Source organism: Arvicanthis niloticus, chromosome 18 (assembly GCF_011762505.2).
Source record: "Arvicanthis niloticus isolate mArvNil1 chromosome 18, mArvNil1.pat.X, whole genome shotgun sequence".
NCBI classification, from domain to species: Eukaryota; Metazoa; Chordata; class Mammalia; order Rodentia; family Muridae; genus Arvicanthis; species Arvicanthis niloticus.
The window spans coordinates 39441195-39451497 of NC_047675.1; the positions used below are offsets into that span (position 1 = coordinate 39441195).

The 10303-nt window shown below is 44.8% G+C and overlaps 1 non-coding gene across 1 annotated transcript; it reads right to left on the bottom strand.

The window, feature by feature from the left end:
* Positions 1-9138: 9138 nt before the first annotated feature.
* LOC117723570 (small nucleolar RNA SNORA17) lies at positions 9139-9269 on the bottom strand. Its single transcript, XR_004608679.1, has one exon. It is a non-coding gene; the product is annotated as a small nucleolar RNA SNORA17 (small nucleolar RNA).
* Positions 9270-10303: the final 1034 nt, after the last annotated feature.

Genomic DNA, 10303 nt, shown 5'->3' on the forward strand with positions numbered 1-10303 from the left:
CCTAGTTGTATTCCTTCTAGTTGTACTCAATTTGTTCTCTTCCAAGTGTCTAATGTCTACTCCTACTCCTAATGTCTGAATCTCTGTTACTCCAAATTGTTCTCTTAGAGCCAAGTGTCTTCTACCTAATGTCAAGTAATCTGTTGCTTTCTTTGTCTGCCTCTAGCCTTTTATATGTCTCACTTCTAAGCCACGACTTCAGGTCACGCCTTTAATCATGCCCTTAGGTCTTGTCTCTAAATCTGATCTCTAAATCACACCTTTAAATCACACACTTTTAATCTCACACACCTTTAATCTCACTCACCTTTAATCTCACACACCCAAGGAAAGTCCTGGGTATCTAAAGCAAGATGTTATCAGAGTGTTCTCAGCTGTTGTAGGCTATTGTAATCCAAGTCTCATGTCAGGGTATATGGCTCAAGATGGCTGCAAAGCTGATAGCTGCTTTCTGCTAAAAGTCGGCTCCCAACACCATTCAACAACCAGTGAAGAGTTTGAGTGGCTTTGACTCTGAGCTGCAGTTATCATTTCTGCAGTTGCCTTCAGGCCCTTCTGTAGACCCCAAGAAGTGTGATCAAAAGCTAGAAACATTTGTACTGTGTTAATCACTGGTGGAGTTGGGGATGCAGGTGGAGATGGGAAGAGAAGGGATCAGGGTAGGGGAGGATGGAGAGAGAGAGTACTGGGAAAGACAACTGGAATTTGGGGGTATCTTGGGGATGAGCCAGAAAACTTGTGCAATGAAAACTTCCAGGAATCTTTAAGGGCAGCCGTAGCTAAGACCTGTAGTAATGTGGAATTCAGAGCCTGAACTGGTCATCCTCTCTAACTAGGCAAGACTACCAGTATAGGGAGAGACTGGGATACCAACCTAACCATAAAACTTTTGACATAGAATTTTTCCTGCTGACAGGATATGCTGAGGTAATGGTGGCACAAAAATCGTGAGAGTGGCCAATAAATACTGGGTGCAGCTTGAGACCCACATAATGACAGGAAACCCATCCCTTACACTGCCTGGAGGGCCAAGACACAGAGGCTGGATAGCCTAGAGACCTAGAATAGAACCAAACGTGACTGGAAAAAAAAATCAATGAAATGATTCCTAATGATACTCTGCTATACTCTTAGATTGCCACCGAGCCCAGTTGTCATCAGAGAAGCTTCATCCTGCAACTGAGGGAAACAGATGCAGAGAGCCGAACTTTAAAAAAAAAAAGTTTTTTTAAACTCTGTGTGTGGTGTGTGTGTGTGTGTGTGTGTGTGTGTGTGTGTGTGTGTATGTCTGTGTATGTCTGTGTGGGGGTTTGGACATGTGAGTGCAAGCATTCATTTATGAAAGCCAGAGGCTTCTGGTCCCCCTGAAGCTGGAGTTTCTGACAATTGTGAGCCTGTAGATGTAGGTGCTGGGAACAGAACTCAGGTCCTCAAGAGTGCAAGAGCAGTACACAGTCCTGACCACGGAGCTGTCTCTCCAGCCAGGATAGTAGACTTCTCCTATAAGGGAATTGCTAGTGAAAACTGCCTTTACCTTCAGCAGGATCAGCACAACAAAAAGCAGATGAATCCTTTCTCAGTTTTAACCTAAATACTCAATGAACCTGGGCTTTCTTGTCACTTTTAATACTAAGTGATGTTTGCAAAACATCTGCGCCCAGCCTGAGCAGCAGCAAAGTGACGCCAGAAGATAGGGGTGCACAAAAGCCCCCAACAGTGCTTATGAGATGCAATTCTACAAACTGTCCGCATTTGTCAGAGTATAATATTTACATAAGGATGAACCAAGAGTGGTTAATGTTTAATCTAAAACCCTGTCATAGACATGTTTTCTCCTCTCTCTCTCTCTCTCTCTCTCTCTCTCTCTCTCTCTCTCTCTCTCTCTCTAATGGGTTTGATAAAAGAGCTCAAATTCTGACTAGTTCTCTCAGACAACTATCTCCCAATCCCATGTCAAGCAAAGCAAACAAAGCCTTTACTGAAAGTTTAAAATCTCCCCCAAGATATTGAGGGGAAAAAAACAAACAAACAAACAGTTCACTGTTTCTTAAAGAACTTGGGAATGTTTCGAAAGATTTTTTTTTTTTTTTTTTTTTTTTTTTTTTTGGTGGATACAAGGCAACACAACAGCTGGGCATATATTTTAATTAGTTTAAATGTCGGCATATGGAACTCCCTAAGAGATACAAGATCACCCGCTGTTAGGATTCCATGCATGCCTTCCTGATACTATCTCGCTCAATTATTTAAGAAAATTAAAAAATAATCTTCATCGGCTGCTCATGGTATGTCCTCCATGTCCAATGAGGATCAACTTTCTTCCAAAGCAGTTATAAAGACCTTCCATTCTAGATTAATTAGGAAAAATACTAGTCATTGCCCCAGATTTCTGTAATGCTATCAGCTAAGGACACACACACACACACACACACACATACGTGCACACAATGGGTGGGTGTCTATTACTATAGCCCTGCTTATCTCTGTAGGGAAAGGACATAAAAGACCACACCTTAAACAGACAAAAATTCAACCAAATATCATGTTCTGTATTGTATTCCCTGACTATATTTTACCTGGGAACCAACACAGAATGAAAAATAAGAAAGAGGCCTTCTTAGCTTCTGCCTCTCCCCTTCTCTTCCTCAACATGGACACGTACATAGGCTGTCCTTTTCCTGGCCAGAGGTCTTCAAAGGCAGTACTTTGAGTCGGCTTCTAATTTCCTCTGTCTGTTCAAACCTCTTATTAGGAGAGGAAAAGAAGAGGTAGCGTTTCTTCCCATAATAATTTCCTGATAGACTACTATCACCCTGGCCAGCCACCTAAAACCTGGAGTGGACATTCATAGGGTCCCCCTGGCCTTACTTGACAGCCACACTCCCAGGAACCTAATTGAAAACTGCAGGGTTACTCCACAGTGCCGTTCTCTGAAATATCTGTGCCACCTCCACTGGGTTTTTATCAATCTCGAGGGTAGAAGCTCTCACTGGGAGGTGAGTTTCACTAACCCTCGTTTTATAAGTAGAAGAAAAGAAGCCTGAGCCAAGAAAATATATAGGCCACTCTCCTGAAAGCCGTATATCAGCTCAGCCAATTTCTCGCTCTCTATCGAAGACTAATTTTCCCTCTGAACCCAGAGAAAGCTGAGGTTGCCTCTTTCATGCAGCACAAAAGAAGGGTGTCATTCATGCCTACCAGTCCATGCAAGACTTCTGAGTCAATGTGGATTACAAAGGGACAATGGGTCTGGGGTGACACAGAACAGACTTTAAAGCATACTGCACAAGGGGAAAGGACCCAAGAGGCCCCTTAATAGATGCTTAGATCTTCTGAGGGTCTAGGTTTCTTTCCAACAAAGGTTTTCTATACTCAAACTGTGCTCATACATACAAGAATGGACATCCCAGACTAGTCAATTACACAAAATATCTTTGCATTAATTTCTCTACGTTTTCTGAAGTTTGGTTTATAATTCTACAAAATGAAGAACACCGGCCATCATTGGGGTTTGTTTGTTTGTTTGTTTTTGTTTTTTGTCTCCCATGTGCCTGGTACCAGACTTCTGAAACTTTGTCCATAAAGAGAAGGAAGCATGAAAGAGGGTGGAGCATTCTGCTTTCCGTTCCGAAAACTCAGACAATGCTGATACATGTTCTGTGAGCCTCTTCTAGACAGCTCTAACCTACACAGCTTTTCTGCAAAATCAGCAATTAATGGTGCTTATCTGAATTAAGTGCACCGTGTACATAAACGCCTGAGAAGGTAAATTGAAGGCAGCAGACGTGGTTCAGCAGGGAAAAACCTTCCCAGGCAAGGCTGACAACAACCCGATTCTCATCCCAAACCTGGTTGGATAAAAATGGGCACTCCTGGTGCTCATCTGTAATCTGAGCACCCTGATGGAAAGATGGGAGGCAGAGACAAGAGAACTGCTCAGAATATCACTGGATAACTTGTTCGGAGTACACGTCAAGGTAGAAACAAGGAAAAACCTGCCTCAAAAAAGGTAGAAAGAGGGAACCAAACACTACTCATGTATCATGGCGCACGCACACACACACACACACAAATAAATAATGATGATGATAAATATTTTTAAGTAGATTGATCTGGGAATCCTGGAAAATGCCTATAACTATAGCACTTAGAAGGCTGAGACAGGGGGATTACCAGGAGTTCGGGCCAGCTTGGGCTAAATAGCAAATTCTAGGTCAGCCTAGGTTAAAAAGCAAGTAAGACTCTATCTCAAAAAAAAAAAAAAAAAAACCCACAAAAAAACATTTTTTTAGAATCGAGAGGAGATAAGACAGGGTAATCTGTGGGGAGGATGGCTTCTTAAATGCTTATATGCATGTATACAATTATCAAAGATAAATAAGTATTTTTAATTTTAAGAGGTTGGTTAAATTTTCCCTTGAATTAGTTTGTTGGGTTATCTTGCCTTAGATAATACTTATGGTGATTTTTGTAAATGTTCAATAAAAACGCATATTTAAATTCAGCAGAGTTCAGCAAATTAGGCCTTTTCATTTCAGCCTCTGGTTCTACCCAGGGCCAGACTGACCTGGACAGAAGAAAAGCAGTCTGACAGAAGCTGGCCTGGAGCCATTCTGAGTTTATGCTGCTGCTCCAGCACATGGGGCTAAAATCACTATTGATTGTAGCCCTGATTTCTTAAAAATGTCAGGGACATTTTACACTTTTCCTCTGAGGCACTAAATATCAGGCCTGCCATTAACCAGATTGTGATAACAGACGCAGATAAAGCCCACTGCAAAGTGCGCAGGTAAAGTATTTCTTCAAAGGTCACTCTGCTGCCGCAGCATGGTGTAATGACCCTCTTCTTCGAGGGCTGCTCATGTCTCACAAAAGATATCCTGGTCCAGCTTTGCAACTTCTGCCTCTACCACAAAGGGTGCATTTCACAACAAGCAATTCAGAGAGCTGAGTCCTGTCTTCCCCTCACAGTCACTGGACACAGCACAAGCCTTGTAATTAACTCTCTCTCTGTCCCCCATTCCCACCAGGACTCTCTGCAGTTTGCCCAGCTCCTCTCCTGTATGGCAGGAAGTCAGTAAGCCTATTTGGTTGTGCTAAAGGTTTTCCCTGGTGGTCTTTGACTGACAGAAAATTTCACAAACCGTGTAGAGAAACAAGATTCTCATCGTAATCTAGGCCTTGATAGGCAGGCTTGTTCCTCTCTGGAGTACAGCTAACTCCAAGGTTTGCTCCTGTGTCTTGGCTCTCCATCTTCTGGCCCACCAACATGAACAGAATGGCTAAGGACACAGGAGAAAACTCCTGTGACTGGGCTTGACAGTGCCTTTGAGTCCAGCTAACCATGGCCATGACCACTATCCTCAGAATCTGGGCCCTTCTTTTATCCAGATGCACACACCACTAACAAGGTTACCTTTGACACATAATCTTCTACCCATCCTTTGCATCTTCCCACAGAGTGTCATGATCAAGGTCATTTCAAGCAAACAGTTTCCTCCTGGCTGTCTCTAACAAAAGCCCTTTCTCTGTTTATCTCAAGTTGCTCAAAGTCATCTGTCACTACAGTTCCAGGGAAGCCACTCCCTCTCTTCTAGCCCTGAAGGGCACCAGGCACACATCTGGTGTACCACTTATTTACAAGCAGGCACTCACATATACACATAAAAATAAATGAAGCCTTAAAGTCAATGACTGCCTTGTCTATCTGGTCTACCTTCTCTACGAGGCACCCTGATACAATCAAATGACTGTAACATCTTCAAACTAGGATTTTAACCAGAACTGCTCTACTTATAAAGGCAATGTACAAATCGGGCAAGGCTTGTTAAATCCAGTGGAGCTACAAGGAAACTAAAGTCTGTTTTAAGCTACTGGCTCAGGTCACAAAGAGCTGCCATTGTTAAATAGCATGTTCAGGTGCCATTAAAATTTTACACCATTTGCCTATAATTTTGCCACATTACATTATCATTAGAATCACGGTTTTCAGCAATGCTATAAAAACGTCTGAAAGTCAAGGCAAGACTATGATTAATGAGCATGTACACGAACTCTGACCATCATACGGTAAGGTGCTGCAGTGGATTTCCCTGCGTTCGGTCGGAAACACCTGCTTCAAATTTGCTCATTCCTGGCAGAATGGCTTGAGAAATGGCCATTTGTTTGTCTGTTTGTTCATTTGTTTCCAATTATGAAGTGAAGAAAATGTGTCAGCGTTGCAAGTTGTTAATGAGAAATGGAGAACATGGCTGAAAAGTTTTTAAGACTTTATTTTTAAGTCTCTCTCTCTCTCTCTGTGTTTGTCTGTCTGTCTGTCTATCTATCCATCTGTCTGTCTGTATACATGTGAGTGCAGATGCCCCATAGGCCAGAGAGTGTATCAGATCCCCTGGAGCTAGACTTCCAGATAGTTTTGAGCCACTCAATGTGCATCATGGGAATCAAACTCCAGTCCCCTGCAAGAGCATCAAGGAGGCTTTACCACTGAACCGTCTCTCCAGTCCCTCTTGCATGTTCTGGAACATAGTAGGTACTCAGTCCTCTTCCTTACACCATCACCCTTCATCCCACACTCAGAACACTGACTTCCCAGGAATGTTCAAAGCACAGAACCCAAGGACTACAAATACTCTGAAGCATGGAATGGCAGGCTGAAGCCTAGTTTGGGAAGACTTTCCATTCTAAATATCTGAATTTTTGTTTTAAAGCAGGAGTTTTAGAAGACATTGAATGAGGATGCAGTATCGGAAGAGATCCTGAGCCTGTGTTCTTGGCTACAGCAGATATTTGATACCCTATGCCCAGGGCTGAGTGTTTTATGATATTGTTTTTTTTTTCCTTTTAAAAAAACATTTTATTGGTTTGTGATAGTTTGTATAAGCTCAGCCCAAGGAATGGCACTATTAGGAGGTGTGGCCTTGTTAGAGTAGATATGTCACTGTGAGTGTGGGCTTTAAGACCCTCATCCTAGCTGCCTGGAAGCCAGTCTGGATGTAGATGAAGATGTAGAACTGTCAACTCTGCCTAGCTGCTATCACACTCCCACCTTGAACCTCTGAACCTGTAAGCCAGCCCCAATTAAATGTTGTTCTTTATAAGACTTGACTTGGTCATGGTGTCTGTTCACAGCACTAAAACCCTAAGACATGATTCTTTGTAAATTTCATGTCATGCACCCCAATCTCACTCATCTCCCCCATCTCCCCTTCCCTTCATACCAGCCCTCCACCCTTGCAACCTCCCCCACAACAGAGAAAAAAAAATCTCATTGTGGAAGCTGTTGTGTGTCATAGTGTGTCCCACAGTATACTCTTTTGTCCATATTTCTTTGCTTGCAAATATTCATTACAATGACTTGTTGGCCTGGTACAAAGCCTCTGGCTTCTGCTACTTTATCAATACTAGAACCCCACTGGGACTCCTCTCAGAGAGGAGGCTTTGCATGATTGGCCCCGTCATTCACCCCAGCAGTTCATTGATGGGGTAGATGTTAGGGTGGGCCCATTCAGAGCCCTGGATCTGGGCCTGAGAGGCATCTGAGCTTGTCAGCCAGCCTGCATGGCCGGCTCACCAACACACCCCTCATAATCAGGGCCAGCCCTATCATGCTGCTCAGGCAAAGATGCAGGTCCTGCTCTCCTGAGTGTTGCAGCAGGTGAGGGACATGGCCAGCTCTTTTACCCTCATGACCCAGGGTCAGCACTCCTACCTGCCACTGATGGCAAGGAATCAGGGAAGGGAAGAGCATCTCTCCCCTACCTTCACTGCCAAAAGGCAGGCAGGTTGCATAGCCAGCTCTCCTGTGCACAAAACTTTGGGGCTGGCTCACCAATTCCTCTGCCATTATGGTTAGCTCTTCTGTGCTCCCCTAGTGAGGTACAGGGCCTGCTCTCCATAATGGTGCATCAGATGAGGGGCCAGCTGTCCTACTCGTATAAGCTCTTTGGGGCCAACTGTCCCACCGAAGCTGGCATCAAAGGCAAAAGGGAAGGGAAGGGATCTTTCTCTTGCTAATGCCACCTCACAGCAGACAAGAGTCAGGGCCAGCTTCCTCACACTTATACCCTCAGGGAAAGCTCATCTGCAGTCCCCACATCCAGGGCCAGCTCTTCTGTGCTGCTCAGGTAAGATATAAGGCTTGCTCTTCTGAGCGATGCAGCAGGCGAGGGACAAGGACAACTCTCCTGCTCTGATGACCCTTCAGGGTCAGCTTTCCCACTTACCTTAGGTGGCAAGGCATGAAGGTGGGGCAAATCTCCCTCACTCATGTCTCTCCATGGCAGACAAGTAGCTGGCAGACAAGTGGCAGGGCCAACTCTACCATGCTCACACCCTTGGGGCTGGCATAACCATAACTCATGACATGTGCGGGGCCCTGTCTCCTGAGTGTACTGCAGCTAGCTGGGGAAGGGTCAGTTCTGCTGCTCTCAATTCCCCAAGGCAAGCTCTCCCCAGATGTCCAGGTGAGGGGTAGGGCCACTTCTGCACAGCCCTCAGACATTAACATTTTCCCAGGAGCCAGAACAGACCAGGGATGTCTGTTATGCTTTTGGTAGTAACAGATCCCTGCTGATTTAGAACCACTGACTCCAACTTGGCCATTGGTAGCAGCACAGGCCAGGGCCCCACCATGGTCCCAAGTGGCATTACCAGCTACTGACATCAGGCTCTTTCTCACCACCCTCAAATCTCAAGTTCTGCCTTTCTTCCTGGTGCCCACATCCTTCTGTTTCTCTTTCTCTTCCATTTCTCCACCACTTCCTTTTTTCCTCTTAGTGGTACCTGAGGTCTCTGAGTGTCTGGGCTTGTCTCAGGAGTGCTATGCCTCGTTTGTGCATTATGATGCCCAGGAAGGGTTACCTCATGCATAGTCTGGCCCCCAACCTCGGGGCCTGCATGGTATCAAACTGGTGGTCATCTCAGGCTAGGTTTCTGTCCAGGACCCATGGTACTGGTCTGGTGGTCATCTTGGGCTCATTCCTCAGCCCAGTCTTCCTGAGTAGCCCTATGCAAGGGTCATCTGTTTTGGGCTTACTCCTGCCTGTACAGCTTCAGACTGGTGGTTAGCTCAGGCTAGCTCCTTGTGTAGGGGTCCCAGATGCCAGGCTGGTTATCTCAGGCTCACTTTACTCAGGGAATGCTAGGCTACTAATCATTCAGACGTTCAAAGGTCAGAACACTGAGCATAGACACAGCCTCTCTCCTCTCTGCCACCTACTGACCCACATGTGATGCAGCAGCCATACCTGCAGCACCTCTGGAGCAGGCTTTTATGATATCCTAATTTTTCCCCCAGTTTAAGAATGGTATGATATGCACAGTAGTGACAATTTTTGAATTTTTGTTTCTCTAAAAAGCACAGAAACATTATGGGAATATGTTTTAATTTTAATCCCAGGTGTGGGAAGTGGAGCTGCTTCAGATTGTCCACAGCAGCTGACAGTGATTTGTCTCGTGCTCTAGCAGGGGCATGATTTTGCCAGCTGCAGCTAGTTTCTGTGATCGTATGTTTGGAACTCTGGGGACTTTTGAGAGGGTATATAAATGCTAGCCTCCCCAGAGGTGGTGTTGTTAGTCGTCATGGTTTGTTAAGTAGTCATGTGCAAAGAAGAAAGAAGAAGAAATTAGGTATTCTGATGGTGAAGATCCAACTTGTTCCCAAGGAACTCAACACTCTTAACAGAATTAGTCTAAAGAATATCATCGCCTCCGGGTGGTGGTGGCGCACTCCTTTAATCCCAGCACTTGGGAGGCAGAGGCAGGCGGATTTCTGAGTTCGAGGCCAGCCTGGTCTACAGAGTGAGTTCCAGGACAGCCAGGGCTACACAGAGAAACCCTGTCTCGAAAAACAAAAAACAAAAAACAAACAAACAAACAAACAAACAGAATATCATAGTCCCCTTTCCCTTTTTTTCTCTCCTATCTAGTATTCCAGGGTTGAGAGGGTAGAAAAAAGAACACAAAGTATCAAAGAAGATCTATACTACATGTTACCCTTTGCAATCTCCAGCATCAAGGTATCAGTGAAGGGTCTGAGGCATGCATCAGCTTTCACTTAATCTTCCTAGGGAAAATTCTAACATCAAAAAATAGCGGGGGGTGGGAGGGGGAGAGGGAAGCTAGTTTCTCCTTGTTCATCTCCCTCAGCCCTGCCCACCTCTGCATTCCTGTGCCTTTTCCTAAGCTGTTATCTTTCAGACCACCGTGGGGCACCCATTCTCCAGTTCATGAAGCATGAGTGAAGCAAAGGGGACTTCAGTTGCAGGCTTCCTACAAAGAACATTTCCATCCCATAAAATGT